The sequence below is a fragment of the Cnephaeus nilssonii genome (assembly GCF_951640355.1).
Source record: "Cnephaeus nilssonii genome assembly, chromosome: X".
NCBI lineage: Eukaryota > Metazoa > Chordata > Mammalia > Chiroptera > Vespertilionidae > Cnephaeus > Cnephaeus nilssonii.
In genome coordinates, this window is record NC_137071.1 from 112,555,772 (window position 1) to 112,580,026 (window position 24,255).

A 24,255-nucleotide genomic window follows, 5' to 3' on the forward strand; every position below is an offset into this window, starting at 1 on the left:
GGTATATACCCCCAAAAAACTTGAAAACATGTATTCACAAAGTTATTTGCATCACTATGTTCATTACTGCATTATTCACGGTGGCCAAGACATGGAAACAACCAAAGTGTCCTGCAATAGAGGAATAGATAAAGAAGATGTGGTACAAATACACAATGGAATACTACTCATCCATAAGAAAGGATGAAATAGCACCATTTGCAGCAACATGGATGGACCTTGAGAACATTATGCTAAATGAAATAAGTCAGTCAGAAAAAGCTAAGAACTATATAATTTCCCTCACATGTGGGACATAAAACTGAAAAGTTACAGACATGGACACAAATAGAAGTATGGTGGTTGCCAAAGGGAAGGGGGTGAGGGCTGAGGAGGGTCCTAATTTATGGTGATGGGAGATTTAACTTTGGGTGGTGGGCACACAGTGCAATATACAGATTGTGTAATATATAAATCCACACCTGAAGCCTATCTATAATAATAAAAGCGTAATATGCTAATTAGACTGGACAGCCGAATAACCTTCCGGACGTCCTTCTGTACGACCTTCCGGAAGAAGCTGGGGCTGTGAGGGCCGAGGCAGCCACCACGGCTGTGAGGGCCGAGCCCCTTGCATGAATTTCAGGCATCAGGCCTCTAGTATGATCATATTAACCAATGTCAGACCAATACATTTAATAAAAACTATATTAAGGAAATTTGTTTCAGTATATCTGTCTCACAAGAAATGTTAAAAGAATTTCATCAGAGATAAAAAAAATCCTCTCTAATAAAAGGGTAATATGCAAATTAACCATCACTCCGCTACACAAGCCACGCCCACCAGCCAAGCCACGCCCACCAGACAATCAGGGCGAGTATGCAAATTAACCCCAGCCAAAATGGTTACAATTGGGTTTCCCCAGCAACAGAAGAAGCTAAGCTTTCCACACACTCTGGCGGGCCCAGGCCTCCACTCAAGGATACAAAGTTTTAATTATAGAAGGTAAACAAATCGAAGCAGCTGCCACGGATCCGGCAGGAGGCTTGGCTCTGCTCCAGGCTACAAAGTTTCAATTGTAGAAGGTAAATAAATTCCAGATACCAGGGCCTCTGCTTGGGTCACTAGGGGCTTGGCTGGCCTGCAAACCATCACAGGCCTCTTGCTCAGGCCTCTCCACGCCCCAAGGGAACCCCACCCTGATCCAGGATACCCTTCAAGGCAAACCAGCTGGCCCCCACCCATGCACCAGGCCTCTATCCTCCTATCTAATAAAAGAGTAATATGCAGATTGACCATCAATCCAACACACAATATGGCTGCCCCCATGTGGTCAAAGATCCTGCCCCTATGTGGACACAAGATGGCCACCACAAGATGGCCAGCAGGGGAGGGCAGTTGGGAGGCACCAGGCCTGCAAGGGAGGGCACTTCAAGGCAATCAACCCTGCATGGGAGGGCAGTTAGGGGTGACCAGGACGGCAGAGGAGGCAAGTTGGTGGCAAACAGGCTGGGAGGGGAGCAGTTAGACATCAATCAAGCTGGCATGGGAGTGGTTAGGGGGTGATCAGTCTGGCAGGCAGAAGCGATTTAGGGGCAATCAGGAAAGCAGGCAGGCGAGCAGTTGGGAGCCAGTAGTCCTGTATTGTGAGAGGGATGTCCGACTGCCCATCTGGGATTGGGCCTAAAGGAGCAGTCGGACATCTCTCGAGGTGTCCCAGATTGGAGAGGGTGTAGGCTGGGCTGAGGGACACCCCCCCATGCACGAATTTCGTGCACCGGGCCTCTAGTGATATGATAAAAGAACACTTAATAAAGAACAAGTGAAGATAAAAATAAAATCCATTATTTCTCTAATTTGTAATGAATCTAATAAATAAGTTTGTTCAAAATAATAATAGTAACAATGTAGTTTATGATTATAACTTATGCATAATTTAAATGAATGACAGCAATGTTGCAGGTGATGGGAGGGAAGAATTAAGAATACTTTGGTATTATAAGGTACTTGCATGACCTATGAAGCAGCATAGTATATTTGAATGCAGAAATGGAATAGGTATAAATATACATTGCAAAATCCTGGGCAATCACCAAAAATTTTTTAAAGAAGTATAATTGACATACTGATAAAAAAGATAAAATGGAACAATGTAAATGCTTAATTAAAACAAAAAAGGCAGAAAAAAGTGGAAAACAAAAAATAGAAGCACAAAAAGTCAATAAATTGAAAACAATAACATATATGGTAGCCATTAATCTGACTATTCAATAATCACTTTAAATTTTGGTGATCTAAATATACCAATTAAAAGACAGATTGTCAGAGTGGGTAAACAAACAAAGCCTACAAGAAACCCAGTTTATGCCAGCCTTTGTGGCTCAGTGGTTGAGTGTCAACCTATGAACCAAGAGGTCACGATTCAATTCCCAGCCAGGGCACAATGCCTGGGTTGCAGGCTTGATCCCCAGTGTGGGGCATGCAGGAGGCAGCATATTGATGGTTCTTTCTCATCATTGATGTTTCTATTTCTCTCTCCCTCTCTCTTCCTCTCTGAAATCAATAAAAATATATTTAATAAAAAGAAACCCAGTTTAAATATAAACATATGTACATTAAAAATAAAAGAATAATGAAATACTGATACAGTAGTCAAAAGAAATCTAGATCAGCTATGTTAATTTCAGACAGAACAGACTTCAGAGAAAGAAAAATTATCAGAAACAATGAGGGATCTAATCTAATAATAGACAAATATGCAAATTGACCGCACCTTCGCTATGCCCAAGCCACGCCCACCAGCCAAGTCACGCCCACCAACCAATCAGGACGAATATGCAAATTATCCAAACAAAGATGGCGGCTAATTTGCATATCGCGACAGTGTAGAAAGAAGCCAAGAGCTGCAGAAGGGAGCAAAGCTGCAGAGAAGCAAGCAAGCCGGGGGGAGGAGAAGGGAGGAGTGGAGGTGGGGCCGGGGGAGAAGGAAGTTGAGCAGGCGGGGCCAGGGGAGAAGGAAGTTGAGCAGGCAGGGCCGGGGGAGAAGGGGCGCGGCCGGGGGAGAAGGGAGGAGCAGAGGCGGGGCCGGGGGAGAAGGAAGGAGAGCAGGCTGGTGGAGAAGTTAGAAAAGCAGGGGGCTGGCGGAGAATGCGGGGCAGGGGAGAAGGGAGGAGCGGAGGCGGGGCCGGGGGAGAAGGGAACAGCAGGCGGGCTGGCAGAGAAGGCGGGGCGGAGGACAAGGGAGGAGAGCAGGCAGGGTGGGGTAGAGTGCAGCAGGAAACCCTATTGCAGGATTTTTCCTGCAACGGGAACGCTAGTATTATATAATGACTAGGGGCCCAGTGCATGAATTCGTGCACCTTGAAAGGAACTGTGGGCCATAAGGCTGTGGTGGCCACAGAGGTGGGTCTCGAGCCATCCACCTGGCACCTCCCGCTGTGGTCCCTGGTCCTCTGTCTGCCAGCAGCCCCACTCCGCCACTGCTGCTTCCACATGCTGATGGCGCCAGCCCCACTCACACCTGCTAATGGCATGGAGCGATTGGGGCTGGCACTAGCAGTGGGTGCTAGCAGGGCTCGTGCCATCAGCAGGTGCGAGTGGTGGCTGCCAGCTCTGATTGCCCCTCAGGAGGTGGAAAAGCCCTCAGGGGCGATTGGCTCTGGCAGCCATTGCTCCCACCTGCTGATGGCACCCAGCAATCAGGACTGGTGCTGGGTGCCGGCAGTAGGTGCAAGCTGGGCCAACACCTGCAGCAGGTGTGAGCGCTGGGCAGGACCGTGATGTATGGGAGCAAAGAATTTTCAGTAACCACCAGAGGCTCTTCCTGATGACAGTGACCAGCGCCCTGCCTTGGACTGGTGCCCCCACTCACCTGGTCAACCATCCTGCCGTGGCCAATGCCCACCATGTTACACGCACACCCCCTGGTGGTCAGCACACATCATTTTAGGGTTTTATATATATAGATATTAGGGTTTTATATAGAGAGATTTGCATATTAGGGTTTTATATATATAGATTAGGGTTTCATATATATAGATATTAGGGTTATATATATATATTTGCATATTAGGGTTTTATATATATAGATAAAGACCTTGAATTCCACAACATGACAAAGTACATCTACAAGAAGACATAACAAACCTTGATGTGTATGCATCTAACAATAGAACATCAGAATATATGAGGCAAAGATTGCTAAAACAGCAAAGAGAAGTAGATGAAATTAATATTATAAATGAAAATGTCAACATTCTTCTATCCTAAACAGATCCAGCAGGCAGAAAATCAGTAAGGACATAGTTGAACTGAACCACACTATTAATTAACTAGATATAATTGACATATAAGAACTAATTCATCCAATGACAGTATTAAACATTTTTTTTTCAAGCTCATTCACCATAAACCACATTCTGGATCATAACACACACCTCACGAAATTTAAAAGAATAGAAAGTGTACAATGTACCAGTATGCTCTCAGACAAAAATGAAATTAAATTAGCAATTAAAAACAGAAAGATAACAGGAAAATGTCAAAATATTGGAAGTTAAACAACACACTTCTAAATAACACAGGTCAAACAGAAATATCAAAGAAGTTTTAAAATATTTTGCACTAATAAAATGAAAACAAAACTTATCAAAATTTGTGGGATGCAGTGAAAGCATGATGGCAAAGATAGCTTAGAGACAAACTTACAGAATTGATTGCATATATTACAAAACAAGAAACAGCTAAATCAGTAATCTAAGTTTCTACTTTAGAAAAACTACAACAAGAAGAACAAATTAAATCCAAAGTAAGCAGAAGAAAAGATTTAGAGCAGTAATCAGTGAAATTGAAAACAGGAAATCAATAGAGAAAATCAACAAGACCAAGAGTTGACTCTCTGAAAGGATCAATAAAATTCATAAAACTAGTCAGACTAAGAAAAAATAGACAATACTCAAATTACTAATCTCAGAAATGAGAGAGGGGACATTGCTATGGCCACAACTTTGAAAATTGAGATAAAATGAACCATTTTCTATACAGAGAATCTGGCAAACCTCATACAAAAACTATACAATCTGAATAGACATTTATCTATTTAAAACTTGAATCAATAAGTAATAACCTTTCAAAACAGAAAGTGTTAGAGCTAGATGAGTTCACTGGTGAATTCCATTCAACATTAAATGTAGAAATTCTACCAATTCTCTACAATCTCTTCCAGAAGATAGAAGAGGAGGGACTAGTTCCTTACTCATTTTATGAGACAAGCATTGCCATAATATCAAAATCACACAAGACATTACAAGAAAACTACTGAGCAGTAATTCTCAGAATATAAGTGCAAAATCTGCAGCAAAATATTAGCAAGTTAATTCAACAATGTATAAAAATAATTATGCATCATGATCAAATGAGGTTTATTTCAGGTAGGTAAGGCTGGCTCAATATTTGTAAATATATTAATGTAATCACTCCTATCAGCAAGCTAAAGAAGAAAAAGCACATGATCACATCAATAGAAAGATAATTTGCCAAAATCGTCTCCCATTCAATAAAAAAAATTCTAAATAAACTAAGCATAAAGGGGAACTTCCACAACATGACAAAGTACATCTACAAAAACTTATCAGCTAAAATCATACTTAATGATGAGTAACCAGAAACTTCTCTGCTAAGTTCAGGAACAAAACAATGATGTCCACTTTCACCACTGGTTTTCAACATCATACTGGAAGATCTAGCTAATGCACTAAGACAAGAGAAGAAAATGAAATACAGATCAGGAAGGAAGAAATTAAACTATTTGTTCACAGATTTCATGACTGTCATAAAAATCCTATATAATAAAGAGGTAATATGCAAATTGACCATCACTCCAACACACAAGATGGCTGCCTCCATATGGTCAAAGATGACTGCCCCCATGTGGACACAAGATGGCCTCCACAAGATGGCCAGCAGGGAAGGGCAGTTGGGAGGGACCAGGCCTGAAAGGGAGGGCAGTTGGGGGGGAGCAGGCCTGCAGGTGAAGGTAGTTTGGGGGAACCAGGCCTGCAGGGGAGGGCAGTTGGGGGCAACCAGGACTACAGAGAAGGATAGTTAGGGGTGACTAGGCCAGCAGGGGAGGGCAGTTAGGGCTGACCTGGCCCACAGGGGAGGGCAGTTGGGGGCAATTGGGCCAGCAGGGGAGGGCAGTTAGGGGTGACTGGGCCAGCAGGGGAAGGTGGTTGGGGGAACCAGGCCTTTAGGGAAGGACAGTTATGGACAATCAGCTGGCAGGGGAGCAGTTAGGCATCTATCAGGCTGGCAGGGGAGTGGTTAGGGGGTGATGAGGCTGGCAGGCAGGTGAGCGGTTGGGAGCCAGCAGTCCTGGATTGTGAGAAGGATGTCTGACTGCCTGTTTAGGCCCAGTCCCAGATTGGAGAGTGTGCAGGCTTGGCTGAGGGACACCCCCCCACCCCCTGAGCATGAATTTCATGCACCTGGCCTCTAGTTGAATATAAAACAACAAAATTAATAAATAAGTAGAACAGAAACAGACTCCTAGATACAGAGAACATTTTTTACTGTTGCCAGAGTGGAAGGGGTTGGGAGAATGGGTGTAAAAGGTGAAGGGATAAGTAGAACAAATTGGTTGTTACAGAATAGTCATGAGGATGTCCAGTGGGATTGGGCCTAAACGGGCAGTCGGACATCCCTCCAGGAGTCCCAGATTGGAGAGGGTACAGGCTGGGCTGAGGGACAACCCCCCGCCGTGCACGAATTTCGTGCACCGGGCTTCTAGTTGTTTAATAATTATTTACCTTACTAACTATAGATAAGAGCTATTCTTACAAACCCTGGGAAACTGGAGGATGAAAGAAGGCTATAAAAAGATAAGATGCCTCGATGGGTCCATTACTCAGAAAAGTAATACATTTGGAGAACAGACCAAGGACAGGACACACTTTGATTTGGTTGCTGTGCCTGGACCTTGACCCCTCCTGGAGTTTATCTCAGGAACTGACCATTCTGTGGTCCCAGGAACCGGCTGAGCTGTTTGTAACATCATAGATTAGCCACCTTGTTATCAGACTTTGAGCTCCTGAAGGCAGGACAACAGTCCCTCCCCTCCTTTTTCTGTTACACTTGCAGCTCACAGCTGCACATAGTTATCTTATCCCTCATGCACTGTATATAATCAGCCAACTGGCAAGGGGTGTCAGAGCAGAATTTCCAGGGTGACCAACTGCTCTCCCCATACCGCCAGCAGTATTGGAATAAATGCTCATATACGATTCAACACTGTCTCTGCTTAATTCGGCTCAAGAAGTGACAGGTGCCCTTAGATCCACTGTGTTCAGTTTCAATCTCTTAATAACTTATTAAGGGTGTACACCTGAAGCTGATATAAAAATTCTACTCTAACAATAAATTTTATCTTCCCCAGAAAAAAACAACAACACAAAAACAAATAAGTGCTAATTGTTTAGCTAGTATCTATAGAGCAGTAAGACAGATGTTTCTATGATGCCTTCATACAAACAGGTCTCAATAGCACACAATTTTTTTTACAAACCGATCTGAATCACATGGGGTGGTGAAGGGACTCATAATATGTTAGAAGTTTGTAGCACCTTTCTCACATTATAGTATTTAAGTTCTTTGGAAATAATTTAAGAGAGCTTGACTATATAAAGGCTTAACCAAGAATATCATTACTGTTATTCAATAATCATTTTCTCATTGCTTAAAGTTCCCAGGAGATTTATTTATTTAGGCCCACAGAGTCAAAAGATGCTGGAATATACAAATTAATCAATATGGTTCTTGCTTTCAAGTAGCTAAAAATCATGACTGAGGTTGTGAGGACATTTGAAATCATTATATTTCAAAAATTAAAAATAAAACTACCATATAACCCAGCAATTCTATTCTGGCTATTTATTTGAAGAAAATAAAAACACTAATTAAAAAAATATATATGCAGCATTATTTACAATGTCTAATATATGAAAGTAACCTAGGTATCTATTGATAGATGAATGGATAAAGAAGTGGTACCTATATACAATGATATATCATTCAGCCATAAAAATAAATGTTTCCATTTGCAGCAACATGGATGGACCTAGAGGATATTAGGCTAAGTTAAATAAGTCAGGCAAAGACAGATATCATATTATTTCATTTATATGTGTAATCTGAAAAAAAAAACCCACAAACTAATGAAACAAAACAGAAGCAGACTCATAGACACAGAGAACAAACTGATGGTTGCCAGCGGGGAGAGAATGGGGCTGAGTGAAATGGATAAATAGTAAAAAGAGGGAAAAACTTCCATTGGTGAGCTAAGTCACAGGATGTAATGTACAGCATAGGAAAAATAGTCAATATTATTGTAATACCTTTGTATGGTGACAGATGTTTACTAGACTTACTGTGGTGATCATATTGCGAGGAATATACATTTTGACTCACTGTGTTGTATACCTGAAACTAATACAATATCGCATGTCAACTATACTTGAAAAAGTGAAGCAATAGAAATATGGCACTTTTATATCCTACGTTTTGATTAAATCTTTGCTGCATTAAAGTAATTATTTCTTCTTTCACTTTGCTTAAATAAATTGTTATTTTGCCATTTCGTGGAAAAGAAAAAGTTGCCAATACTCTCCCAACTTTCTTGTAAAGTAAAAACAGATAGAAGGCCATGGAACCTGGGATATATGCAATATCAAAAAGAGGGCTGGAATTAATGCTATACCCCAGGAGCTATAAAAGTTTTACTCTAATTCTAAGATGAATATTTTGAGTTGATACGTCAATGAAAGCAGAACTTTTAATTACATATAATTTGCAATCTTATTCTAGTTTTGTATCTGTACATGTTTACTGCCTAAACAAATACAATCCCCTATTGACTGATTTCTTTATGAATCCCTTTTCTCTCCTTTCACACTGTTGTCAGAACAGCACTTCCCTACATAAAATTCTTCTTTCGCTCATCAGTGAATCCAGAATTAAGTATTTAATGCTTTTCTGGTCATAATTGCTCCAGCTTGTTTTTCCAGCACTAGGTTACCATTCCTCTTCTTCACATGTGCTCTTGTTGCACAAACTCCTTGTTTTCCTTGACATTTAACATACTGTTTCACACTACTTAGTCTCTGTACATGTTTGTCTCCTTGAATGGATTCTCTCAGTTTCCAGTATCAGCCTTAAATTATTAATATCCTCTTTTTTAATCTTTTCTCAACTCACCCAGGCAAAATTAGTAAATAATGTTATTTGCTTCCAAAGGCAATGTGAATTTCTCAATTACAACACTTATCACACAGTATTAAATTGTTTGCCGTTTGATGTCCTTCCAAGATTGTGAATTCTCTTTGGGTAGGAACCATGTCTTCTGTGCAACTTTCCATCACCATACCCTGAGTGTAATTCTTGGCACATAGTAAAGGCTCCATAAATTTATATTGATTGAATGAGTACATTGTACTATATTTGTATTTTTGGAACTATTTTAATTGATTTTTTCAGAGATAGAGAAGAAGGGAGAGGGAGAGAGATGTGAAAGAGAAACATGAATCAGTTGCCTTTTCCATGCACCCCAACTGGGAATAATTTTCTAACCTGGGTATGTGCCCTGACTGGAATGGAATCAGTGACCTTTCAGTGCATAGGATGATGCTCAACCAACTGAGCCACACCAACCAGGGCAGTGCTATATTTCTTTATGGGTTCATTCATTTCACAAGTATTTATTAAATCCTGATTATGTGCCATGTACTCTGCTTAGATACTGGTAATAAGGTGATGAGCAAGATAGACACGGTTTTTATCCATATGGGTAAGACAGTTAAACAAGTGATAACAATAGAATGCTATCCTCAGAGTCAAAATATATTTTAAATTTCTCTATGTCTATCTCTTCTTTCATAGTGCCATTGTCAGAGGTTCTAGATCTTTTATTGTATGCATGGCCAACCAGGTGGTTTCACAACTAGAGACTAAAAATCAACCAAAAGTATGGGATAATTTTATCAAATAAAATGTTATAGTCTATAATACGAATTGTACCATTTCATAATTCAAATGCAGTCAAGAATAAAATCATGTATTGCTTTGATTATTTAAAAGTTTGGTTTCAGATACTTAATAAAATGTAGTTTGTTGCCTACAATTAAATTTTTAAAATACATTTTGAGTAATAAATTGTACCATAATTAGGATACTCTATTCAGGTGGCATTTATAGATGTTTCCTTTTTATTCCTGTGTATTTCACCCACTGTCTTCTGTTTGTGTTTGCCTTCTTATTTTAATTTTTATGAAGTAATATATACACATGGTTAAAATATTAAATAGTATACAAGGACATTTAATAATTACAACTGTTCCATTCCCCACTACTCCCTATTCCCAGTTCCACTTTCTAGAGGTAATCATTTTTATTAATTTTTTTTCAATCAAATTTCTCATGCCATGAATTTTTGTCTTTTTAAAAGAATTTTCCTGAGGTCAATACTTATGTTTGCTTTTTGTTCTTTGCCTTTCATGCTGTTGATTTTATTCACACCTCTGGGTTTTTGTTTACATTTGAGGTTAGGCAGTTTGTTTGATTTTTCTAGGTAGCTCTGTTTCTATATAGATAATTTTCCCATTAGGTTTCCCTGTGTTTAAGAAGTCTGACTTGGAATTCTATGTATGTGGGCCAGGCTTATTCGCTGACAGCTTTCACTTTAAGGTAGGTAGGGTACCAACCTTCAGGCTAATATTCTCCCACATGCCAGAATGGGAATAACTTTGCTAACAAGCATATATGTGCACCCTAAGAGTAAATTCTCCACAAGTTGTTGGCTTACATTTTTTTAAGAAGAATCATTTTGTTTTCTCCTAAGGTTGAATATGCTCAGCTGCATGGATTCTGAGTATACATAAAGGAGAATTTACTATAGACAGACTAGTAATTAACCCCTACAGTGAGGGTGGGGGGATTCTCTTTCCCATACTTACCAAAACTGAGTCTAGAGTTTCTCCTCTGTAGTCCTTCTTGTGTATTCAGACACTTTGACAGGTAATCACTCCTTACTAGTTTTGTTTTCGATCAAAAAGCTTTTTACCTTTTAAAATTCTACGATGGCCACTTTCCCATCTCTTCACTGTTGTAGCATTTTTCTTTTACCATCATTGTTGGGAGTTTGCAGAGAAAGAGTAGGCAAAAATGTATGTTTAATCCACTATCTAGAATGTAAAACTCATGCACTTCTTTTAGGTGTTACTATAAAGTTCAGAAAAGATTATGAAAATGTGCTCTGATTACTTTAACATTACACATCAGATAAGTATTTTTGTATAATGATATGAAATATGCCACAAATATACATTTAAATATGTCAAATTTCCCTCTTTTTCTGACATTTTAAAACTAGTACAAAATAATATTGAATGTAAAGTGCATACTGTGATTGAAGAAAAGTGCATTGCTATAATACAAATTCGACTACAGCAAGGGTCATGGGATACTTATCAACAAATACTTGCCATTTATTTTGGCCTGTCTCCTCTATGAGGACTTATTTTGTGAGGATGGAATACTTTGTCGTGAGTGACACATGTGTTCCTTCTAAATTTTTAATGGACTGTTTTATTCCATTGAGTATATGAACTTTAGAGTTCTGTACTGGACATTCTGTTTCAGCCTACAAAATATGTATATGATCTCATCAACTCTTACTGCGTCAATTACTATTTGAGTATTTAATAACTCAAAAATTTATTTCTAGCTTAGATCTCTGCCTTAAGTATAAGTTAATGTATTCAAAGGTATTTTAGACATCCTTGTTTAAACATCTTAAAGATACCTAAATATCTGCATGTTATAAAATTAAACTCATAAAATTCTAAAAGCCAAAAATTCTCTTCCTCTTACTTTTTATATTTTTGTAACAATAGAGGCTTCTCCTCAGATCAGACTAATTTCTATATCTATTGTGTTTTGAAACCATAATGGTTTTATCCCATGTGACTCAAACACCTATTTGGGGTATGTTTTCAAGTATATATATTTAAATTTTGACTATTTTTCTCCATCCACACTGCCATAATCATTCCCTAAGACAACATCGTCTCTCCTTTGCATTCCTACAATACACTATAACAAATATTCTAACTTCTGTTTTTGCCCAGAATGATTTTGTAAATCTGATTTAGTCACTCATAACTTTCCATTACTGTAAGGAAGTTTTGTTTAAAATAATTATCAATAAGGCTTACATGTCTTGGCTTCTGATTATAACTTTTTTGTTTACCTTGTAACCCCCATCGCCCAGATTTCTAAAATCAAGTTACTGGTGTTCTGTTAATTTACTGAAAATGCCAAAATTGCCCACTTCAGGATCTTTGTAAAGCTGCTCCATCCATCTAAATTATTATTCCCTCATTCTTTTAATCTAATTCAAACAATTTTTCAGGTTTCTCTTTAAATATCTCTTCCCTTAAGAGCCTTCACCCTTTACCCAATTTAAATTAGGTCTCTCATTAAGCTCTCTAATAATGCCAAGCACCAATAAGCCCCAAGCCTTCAAGTGTGGTTTCTGACTTGCTCAACCACTTATGTGATATTTGCCCAAAAGCACAGGCAGAAAAAACAAAAATAGACAAGTGGGATTGCATCACACTGAAAAGCTTCTGCACAGCAAAGGAAACAAACAATAAAGTGATGAGACAAGGGACATTTTGCAAACCATCCTACATAATAAAAGTGTAATATACTAAGTGTCCGACCTTTCATGTGACCTTTCGTTTGACTGTTCCACCAGTCGCTATGACCTGCACTGACCACCAGGGGACAGGCGCTCCAACTGGTAGGTTAGCTTGCTGCTGGGGTCCGGCCCATCAGAACTGGGCAAGATGGGCCAGACACACTCTGGAGCCCTTGCAAGGTGCCTCCCCAGCCAGCCAACCTCCCACTGTCCCTCCCAGGCTGGATTGCAAGAGGGCACAGGCCATGCCAAGGGACCCCACTGGTGCACGAATCCGTGCACTGGGCCTCTAGTATATCTGATAAAAGGCTAATATCCAAAATATATAAGGAACTCAGACAACTCAATAGCAATAAATAAATAAATAAATAAATAAATAAATAAATAATAGCCCAGTGAAAAATGGGCAGAGCACCTATGCAAACATTTTTCAAAAGAAGGCATACACGTGGCCAACAAGTATATATAAAAAGGTACTCCCCAACATTGATTAAGGAAATGCAAACCAAAACAAAAATGAGATATCACCTTATACCCATCAGAAAGAAAAATATAATAAGTGTTGGTTAGAAGATGTAGAAAAGGGAACACTTGTACACTGTAGATGAGAATATTAACTGGTACAGCCACTGTAAAAAACAACATGGAGGTTCCTCAAAAAGGTAAAACTAGAACTAGCATACAATCCATCAACCCTACTTATGAGTATATCTCCACAGAAAATTAAATCAGTATCTCAAAGAGATATCTGTGTTCCCGTGTTCATTTCAACATTGTTCAAAATAGTCAAGAAATGGAAACAATGAAAACAACCTAAATGTCAATGGGCAAATGGTTAAATTAAATAAATAAATAAATACACACACACACACACACACACACACACACACACACACACACACAAACACAGATTGGCCAGATTATTGTAATCTCTGAACGCATAATAATCTGGCCACTCAGTGTATATCCTATATAATAAAAGGCTAATATGCAAATTGTACTCTGGACCAGGAATTCGACCAGCAGGCAGGCCGGCCAACCGCCCATGTCCCCTCCCCCTGGCCAGGCTGGCCAGACCCCCCCTCCCCATGCAAAAATTCACGCACCAGGCCAGATTATTATGCGTACAGAGATCATAATAATCTGGCTACTCAGTGTGTATATATATATAAAATGAGTGGCCAGATTATTATGCGTACAGAGATCATAATAATCTGGCTACTCAGTGTGTATATATATATATATATATATATATATATATATATGTACGAGAGGCCCAGTGCATGAAATTTGTGCACGGGGGGTGTGTCCCTCAGCCCAGCCTGCACCCTCTCCAATCTGGGACCCTTCGAGGGATGTCCGACTGCCTGTTTAGGCCCGATCCTGTGGGCAGTCGGACATCCCTCTCACAATCCAGGACTGCTGGCTCCCAACTGCTCACTTGCTTGCCTTCCTGATTGCTCCTAACTGCTTCTGCCTGCCAGCCTGATCACCCCCTAACCACTCCCTTGACAGCCTGATTCATGCCTAACTGCTCCCCGGACAGGCTGTTTGCCCTTAACTGCCCTCCCCTGCAGGCCTGGTCCCCCCCAACTGCTCTCCCCTGTAGGCCTAGGACCCCCCCAAACTGCCCTTCCCTGCAGGTCCGGTCATCCCCAACTTCCCTCCCCTGCCGGCCTGGTCACCCCTAACAGCCCTTCCCTGCAGGCTTGATTGCCCCCAACTGCCTTCCCTTGCAGGCCTGGTCCCTCCCAACTGCCCTCCCCTGCTGGCCATCTCGTGGCAGCCATCTTGTGTCCACATGGGGGCAGTGATCTTTGACCACATGGGGGCAGCCATCTTGTGTTTAGTAGTGATGGTCAATTTGCATATTATTCTTTTATTAGATAGGATAGAGGCCTGGTGCATGGGTGGGGGCAAGCTGGTTTGCCCTGAAGAGAGTCCCGGATCAGGGTGCAGGTTCCCTTGGGGCATGGGTGAGGGGCCTATGGTGGTTTGCAGGCCGGCCACACCCCCCGGTGACCCAAGCAGAGGCCCTGGTATCTGGGATTTATTTATCTTCCATAATTGAAACTTTGTAGCCTTGAGTGGAGGCCTGGGCCCGCCAGGGTGTATGGAAAGCTTGGCTTCCTCCATTGCCAGAGAAACCCAAGACTCCTGCTCGTTCCGTGGTCGCAGCCATCTTGGTTGCATTAATTTGCATACTCGCTCCTGATTGGCTGGTGGGTGTGACTTGTGGGTGTAGCAGACTGATGATTAATTTGGATATTACTCTTTTATTAGATAGGATATATATACACTAGAGGCCCGGTGCACAAAATTTGTGCACAGGGATGTGTGTCCCTCAGCCCAGCCTGCATCCTCTGCAATCTGGGACCCTTTGATGGATGTCGGACTGCCCTCTCACAATACAAGACTGCAGGCAACCAACTGCTCGCCTGCCTGCCTGCCTGATTGCCCCTAACCACTCCCCTTCCAGCCTGATCGACACCTAACTGCTCCTCTGTGGGCCTGATTGCCCCCAACTGCCCTCCTTTGCTGGCCCGGTCGCCTCTAACTGCCTTCCCCTGCTGGCCTGATCATCCACAACTGCCCTCCCCTGCTGGCCATCTTGTGGCGGCCATCTTTTGTCCATATGGGGTGGCCATCTTTGACCACATGGGGGCGGCCATCTTGTGTGTTGGAGTGATGGTCAATTTGTGTATTACCTCTTTATTATATAGGATATATATATACCCACACTTAGCATATTCCACTTTTATTATATAGGTTGTTTTGCATTAAAAAATAAGGAAATCCTGCCATTTTCAACAATGTAGATAAACCTGGAGTATATTATTCTAAGTGAAATAAGCCAGAGGCAAAAAGACAAAACTGCATGATCTTACTTATATGTGGAATCTAAAACATTTAAAGTAATACAAGCAGAGAGCAGAATGTTAATTGCCAAGGGATGAGGTGGGGAGTAAAGGACATTAGAAGATATTGGTCAAGGGGTACAAAGTTTCAACTAAGCAAAATGAATAATCTATGCAGAGCTAATGTACAGCAATGTGACTATTATTAACAATACTGTATTGTATATTGAAATTTGCTAAGAGGTTAGATCATAAGCATTCTCAACACATACATAAAGAAAATAGTAACTATGTGAGGTGATGGATATATCAATTAGCTCAATTTTGGTGATTATTTCTCTATGTGTTTATATATAGACTAGAGGCCCAATACACGAAATTCATGCAAGATTTGGCCTTTGCAGCTCCAGCTGCCTTGGCCCTCACAGTCCTGGCTTCGTCCAAAGGTTGTCCAGAAGGTTGTTTGTTGTTGTTTTTCTGTTTTATTTTATTTATTTTTTATTTTTTAAAATTTCTTTATTGATTAAGTTATTACATATGTGTCCTTATCCCCCCATTACCCCCAACCCCCCCCCCCACTCATGCCCTCACCACCCTATTGTCTATGTCCATTGGTTAGGCTTATATGCATGCATACAAGTCCTTTGGTTGATCTCTCCCCCTTACCCCCACCCTCCCTTACCTTCCCTCTGAGGTTTGACAGTCTGGATGGTCATTCTGCTGTTTGGCCATTCAGTCAATTTGCATATTACACTTTTATTATTATAGATATTTATGAATGCACCAAATTGCACACTTTAAATATATACAATTTTTAAATATACCTCAATCAAGCCAGATAAAAAGTTTAATGGAAAAAATGAAGAAACAGTAATTGCTTTTACCTGAAAGGTTGGGGAAAACTTCATAGAAGAAGCCATAAAAGTGGTTGGCAAACCAGAGAAAAGGAAGATAAGTACATTTCCTGTAGAAAGAATAACATGCACATAAATAAGAAAGCATGAAGAATGTATCATGTAAAAGATATGTCAAGTACTCTGGCATGAATGGAGGGCATGATAAACTGGGAAAATTATGAATGATGAAGCTAAAAAGAGAAGAGATGCCAAATATAAGGGAGAGATTCATCAGTCTAACACAGAACTATGTTACACTCTTGAGTTATTGGGTGATAGATAGATTATTTCACATAGACAGAGACAGAGAGTGATAGAGGGACGCATAATAGTATATGCATGGTTTTGCAAATGTAGGTTTACATTTTTGAGTACATGAAACACAGAGTTTATTTTTGTATTATTATTTATTAACTAGAGGCCCAATACACAAAACTTGTGCAAGGGGCTTTCCCCTCACAGCCACGGCGGCCTGCCTTGGGCCTTGCAGCCCCTGCTTCATCCGGAAGGATATCCAGAAAGACATCTGGAAGGTCATTTGGTCTAATTAGCATATTTGAATTTTATTATTATAGATTATTGTATTACTTTCCAAGCAAACAACTGTAAGCCCACTTTTGCCCCACCCTATATATATATGATCAGTTCTTTTTCTCTGGAGAACTCTCACTAATACAAGAGATCCTACTAACAAGGCAGATGGCCAAACCCCATAAATAAAACTGACCTGTGAAATATTGGTTTGTGAAGTGGATGAAAGCTTTCAAGAACAGGTATATTACCCTAAAATTGTACATACAGAAATGCCTGGTGTTAGAGATTTGAAGGAGAACAATGAAAAATAACTTTTCCATCATGATTAAGATAGCACAAAATATAAGCTCATGGGAATAGCCATCCTATATAATAAAGGGGTAATATGCAAATTGACCCTCACACTCTCTCACAAGATGGCCACCCCCATGTGGTCAAAGTTAGCTGCCACAAGATGGCTGGCAGGGGACGGTAGTTGTGTGCAATCAGGCCAGCAGGGGAGGGCAGTTGGGAGTGACCAAGCCTACAGGGGAGGGCAGTTGAGGGTGACCAGGCCAGCAGGGGAGGGCGTTTGGGGGACATCAGGCCAGCAGGGGAGGGCAGTTGGGGGCGATCAGGCCAGCAGGGGAGGGCAGTTGGGAGAGATTGGGCTGGCAGGTTAGAGCAGTTGGGGGTGACCAGGCTAGCAGGGGAGGGCAGTTGGGGGTTACTGGGCCAGCAGGAGAGGGCAGTTGGGGGCGATTGGGCTGCAGGGTAGGGCAGTTAGTGGCAATTGGGTTGGCAGGGAAGCAGTTAGGCATCGATCAGGCTATCAGGGGAGTGGTTAGGGGATGATCAGGCTGGCAGTCAGGCGAGCGGTTGGGAGCCAGCAGTCCTGGATTGTGAGAGGGTTGATCCCTGTGGGATTGGGCCTAAACTGGAAGTCGGACATCCCCCAAGGGGTCCCAGATTGGAGAGGGTGCAGGCTGGGCTGAGGGACATCCCCCCAGTGCACGAATTTCATACACCAGGCCTCTAGTAAATATTATAATTCAGATAGTGCAGAGACCTAGAAGGAAAAGTGAGTGAAAGAAAATAACTCAAGATGTCTAAGGGTTGTAGTGAAATAACTTGACTTCCCATAAGATGTGGTCAAGCCCTGTAGCCACTACTTCATTTGCTTTATCTTCTCCTAAATGTAGTTTTACACTCTTTTAACTACTTTTGTTTTTCAATTCTCAGTTGTATCTTTTTTAAAATGATATTTTTCAATTACAGTTTACATTCAATATTATTTTGTGTTAGTTTTAGGTATACAGGGTAGTGGTTAGATAATGATTTACTTTACTATTGGTCCCCTTGGCATTTCCAGTACCCACCTGGCACCATACATCATTATTACGATATTATTGACTATGTTTCCTATGCTTTAATTTACATCTCTGTGACTATTCTGTAACTACCAATTTTTACTTCTTAATCCCTTCACCTTTTTCACCCAGTGCTCCCAAACCCCCTTACATTTATTTGTTGCATATTTTAGCCCAGTGACTTACAGAGAAGGTTCAGATTGTACATTATTTCAGGATCCTATAGAATCTAATTAGAGGATTAGCAGAAAAATACCTATAATACCAAGTAGAAAAAGAAAGGTTGCACAGTAAACCATATAAATTTCCATAGGGATTTAAAGCAGATAAATATTTCATCTTGTTTGGAAGCACAGAAACGTTTTCACAAAATACTTTGCATTTCATAGTGGTTTGAAATAAGGTTGCATAGATTTTGATTATTGTGAATTAGAAAATAGCAAGTTTCTGGCGATGGAAAAACAGAAAGGAAGGCACAGTGCAAGAATGTGAAAGGCAAAGGGGGCAGGTGGTCAAAAACCAAACAATCATTCCACTTAGAAGAAATATGTTATGTTTATTATATCTCTTCAGAGGCCAGACAAAGAGTGTAAATGTGAGAAAAATCTGGCCAAGAGGAAGATAATAGGAACTGATTGCATCTACACTGAAACAAAGGATAGGAGATGCTGCACTGGAAAACATTCAAATTCGCCAAGTTGTGAAACACTGTAGAAGCCAAATAGAACACATCTTCCAGCTGGAATTAACCCAGGGATATTTTAATGTTGGAACAAATAATAACAACTGAACATATGGTTGGAGAGGTAATTTTTGGCCATGTTGACTGCAGATTAAGGCCTGCGATGCTAATTTATTAGGTGGAAAAGGGTTACTGAGAGTTATTGAGCAAAAAAATAAAATAATCAGCACCGCATCAAGAAAGTGTATAGAACAAAATGGAATGGGCCAAAATGGACTAATTAAGAGTCTAGAAGACTAATATGTGATCCAGATAAGAAACAGTTAGGGCCTGAACTAGAGCAGGTGGTGGCAATAGGATCTGAAGGAAGGTGTGGATATGAGAGGCATTGTAAAGCTAGGATTTTTCACCTGCAGACCTCCATGTCTATAGTTTGTGGAACTGGTTGAACTGTTATTGGTATATACATAAGCAGAATATTATGCAGCCATTAAAATGTGTTATTCTTCCTTGGCCGGCATGGTTCAGTGGTTGAGCATCAATCTATGAACCAGGGGGTCATGGTTCTATTACCCGTCAGGGCATATGCCCAAGTTGCTGGCTAAATCCCTAGAAGGGGGTGTGCAGAAGGCAGCTGATCAATGATTCTTTCTTATCATTGAAGTTTCTCTCTCTCTCTCCCTCTCCCTTCCTCTCTGAAATTAATACAAATATACTTAAAAATAAATTAAATGTATCATTCCTATTTTTATGAATTGATATGGAAAGATCTCTGCAACATATTGTTGAGGAAAATTTCAGGTTAAAATACATTGATAGTATGATATGATTTATACTATTGTTGATATGAGTATGAATGTGTGCATATGTGTAGACAATTATTGATAGATTCCTTAAAGAATGCCAAGCAGAATCACCCTTCCCTTTAGAATTACTTGAATTTTTCTATAGTAGCATATATTATCTTTGTAATAAAAACAGCAAGTTATAATTTTTAGAGAAAGAACAGGATGTAATTATAATACAGCATGAAAGTGTTACACACGATCAGTGCTGGGGCCCCGCCAGCAGGCGAGGGGATCCCAACGCAGGTGCTGGGTGTGGAGGCCACGGGGACATAGGGTACCAAGGAGACAGAACTGAACCTCACATCACCCTGCTTGGCCCCGGAGGATGGCTGGTTAGCCAGAGACGGGTAAGATTCCTCAGGGAAGGAACAATCTAAGACAGGCACAGTCGCAGAGGGGCCATCAGGAGAGAACTTGGGGGTCAAGAGAGGTGGGGCACAGACCCTCACCCCCCTAACTTAGCAGGGGCCTGAACCCTCACCCCTTCTGAAGGAAGTCTCCTGCCCGAATGGCTGCTTAACGTCCATGCCCAGCTCAAATCAGGACTCGGGTAACAGACAGAGACTTGGCCAACAGTAGCTTCCCTCTCACTGCAACAATAATTGTTTGAGTTGTCTTGAACTCATGGTGAGGGGAAGTGGATTTTTGATATCTAAATCCAGCCTACCACCAGGAATGCTCAGGGCCTACTCAAGAAGGCAAATAATCCTTTCCAATAATATTTACAGCGTAAAATAAGATTGTTGTTAGAGTAATAAATTTGACAGTGAAATAGTAGTCAAGTTTTCAGGCTAATTTAAATTGGCTAGTTGAAGCAAGCGAATATTCTAGAAAAATTAATAGTACTGGACAAAAAAACAGTTCCTAAAGTGTTAACTAAAATTTTTATTTATAGTTCATCTCATGATAAAATTGCATAACAGGTAATGAACCTAAAGCAGTCACATTATAGTGCAAAAAAACAAAATTTAAAAGCTATCAAAACTACATTAAAATTTTTTCAAAAGCCTCCTAATATTTAAATAAAAAAAAGGGGGATAGTAGAAGAATATCATGTAAGGAAAAATATCCTGTAAGTGAATTACATCTAGAAAATTTGTACTTTAGAAAAATAGTTGTAATGCTAAAAGCAAGACACCCATGAAAAACACACATGGTGTCAAAACAAGCCAGAGGAAAATCATTTGGGCAAAAAATGAAAAGGGATCCCAAGTCAAATTTATAGGAAATATTCCTTTATTAACTTTTGGTCGAGAATATGTTTGTATATTTTCAGAAAACAACTCCGAGACCATGTGGATTCTGGCAACAGAGAGGAATCGACAGGACTACTCCAGCCATGAAGACAGAAAAGAAGCAGTCCAGAGATGGAAGACGCTGACGTCACCTTGCCACACTAGCAGTCAGCAGCTGTGCGTCACTGCAGGTTGCCCAGGACCAAACCAGAGAGGGTCGGACCTGCATTACCACCATTTGTCCACCATCCAGAACTGAAATATCATTGCTGACATGTGCACATAAGGAACTGTTTGACATTGAAATTGGGTTGCAAAAGAACTGTTGGCCCAGAAAGAAACTCACTACAGACTGATTCATTTGCCTTTCAGCATAACCATTATTGCTTGTCTCATTTTTGGTTCTTATAAGTGTATTTCTAGTAGCACATGAGCTCACTTATCTAGGGGAAATGATGAACAACATGGACTGATGAACAAGAACAGACCCAGAAACAAGGAGGAATGGATCAGACTGTCGGGCCTCAGAGGGAGGGTAGAGAAGGGTGGGGATATAGGGGAGAGATCAACCAAAGGACGTATGTGCATGCATATGAGCCTAACCAGTGGTCACGGACAACAGGGGGGGTGGGGGCATGCGTGGGGAGGGGTGTGGGATGGGAATGGGGGATGAGGACAAATATGTGATACCTTAATCAATAAAGAAATTTTAAAAAAAGAACGAAAAAAAGAAAAGTGTTACACGGGGTGCATGTATATATTAATGCTGTATTGTTGGGTGGAGGAGAATCAAGTCAAGATGGAAACTTTCTACCTGAGTTGATCCTAGAAGATTGAATAAGAGACTATGAAGCAGAAAGATTGAGGAAAATTCTTGGCAAAAAGAAGTTTAAAGGGAACACAGCATTCCTCAGGAACCTGAAGTAATTAAAAATGTCTTAAATTTTGGATGTGATTGGGGGAGGGGGGTTGAAGTATAGTAAAGGCTACTATTTTATTGCACAGTAACTATGTGCAAGGCACTCTGTTAAGTACTGCACTCTGAAAAACCATCCTCTCTAATAAAATGGTAATATGCAAATTAACCATCACTCCGCTACATAAGCCACACCCACAAGCCAAGCCACGCCCACAAGCCAATCAGGGCGAGTATGCAAATTAATCCCCATCCAAGATGGCTACAGCCACAGAGAGCAAGATTTCCCAGGTAACAGAGCAAGCCAAGCTTTCCAATAGCCGTTGCAGACCAAAGCCTCCACTCAAGCTACAAAGTTTCAATTATAGAAGGTAAACAAATTCAAACAAATGGCGGCAGAATGGAGCTTGAGAGAGCAGGCCAGGGTTGCCGGCGGCAACAGGGGAAGCAAAGCTTTCCACACACCCTGGCTGGGCTCACCCACTTAAGGCTACAAAGTTTCAATTGTAGAAGGTGAATTAACTGCCACAGAAATGGCTGCAGGAGGCTTGGCTCCGCTCCAGGCTACAAAGTTTCAATTGTAGAAGGAAAATAAATTCCAGATACCAGGCCTCTGCTTGGGTTGCCAGGGGGCGTGGCCGGCCTGTAAACCACCACAGACCCCTTGCTCAGGCTGCCCCATGCCCCAAGGGAACCCCACCGTGATCCGGGACACCCTTCAGGGCAAACCAGCTGGTCCCCACCCGTGCACCAGGCCTCTATCCTATCTAATAAAAGAGTAATATACAGATTGATCATCACTGCAACACACAATATAGCTGCCCCCATGTGGTCAAAGATCCTGCCCCCATGTGGACACAAGATGGCCACTACAAGATGGCCAGCAGGAGAGGGCAGTTGGGAGGCACCAGGCCTGCAAGGGAGGGCAGTTGTGAGAGACCAGGCCTGCAAGGGAGGGCAGTTGAGAGGGACCAGGCTTGCAAGGGAGGGCAGTTGGAGGTGATCAACCCTGCAGGATAGGGCAGTTAGGGGTGACCAGGCTGGCAGAGGAGGGAAGTTGGGGGCAAACAGGATGGCAGGGGAGCAGTTAAGCATCAACCAGGCTGGCAGCGGAGTGGTTAGAGGGTGATCAAGCTGGCAGGCAGAAGCGGTTAGGGGCAATCAGGAAGGCAGGCAGGCAAGCAGTTGAGAGCCAGCAGTCCTGGATTGTGAGAGGGATGTCCGACTGCCCGTTTAGGCCTGATCCCACCAGGATCAGGCCTAAACGGGCAGTCGGACATCCCTCCAGGAGTCCCAGATTGGAGAGGGTACAGGCTGGGCTGAGGGATAACCCCCTGCCGTGCACGAATTTCGTGCACCAGGCTTCTAGTACTAAAATAATGCTGTCCCGCCCTGCCAGACTCAGTGGTTGAGTATCAACCTGTAAGCCAGGAAGTCTATGTTCGATTCCCAGTCAAGGGCACATTCCCTGGTTGCGAGCTCGATCCCCAATGTGGGGTGTGCAGGAGGCAGCTGATCAATGGTCTCTCATTATTGATATTTCTATCACTCACGCCCTCTCCTTTTCTCTCTGAAATCAATAAAAATATATGCTTTTTAAAAATAATGCTTCCTGTAAAAACATATATATCTCAAGCTAAGTATCTAAGTTTAAGATTATTCACTTTATACAAAGAATCATTCCTGAATTGTTCAGCAAAATCCTTTAAAGACTGTACTACCTCCTTTAGAACATCTCAAATAGAATATATCTTTTTAAAAATATTTTTTATTGATTTCAGAGAGGAAGGGAGAGGAAGAGAGAGATAGAAACATTAATGATGAGAGAGAATCATTGATCGGCTGCCTCCTGCACATCCCCTACCTGGGATCGAGCCCGCAACCCAGGCATGTGCCCTTGATCGCAATCAAACCTGGGACCCTTCAGTCCGCAGGCTGACGCTCTATCCACTGAGCCAAATCAGCCAGGGCTCAAATAGAATATATCTTATAAAATCTTGATTTGTACTGTAACAAAAATGTAGTCTAAATCAAGGTCCATTTGTGATGGAATTAAATTTCAAGGTACTCAGAAGGATACTTTTAGCATGTTATATGGTAAGAAAAATCCTAGTTCTATTTTTCAGAACTATCATTTTTCTGCACATTAAGAACATGTCCAGTAGCATTGGACATAAAAAATGTTAGACATTAGGGTATTATCACA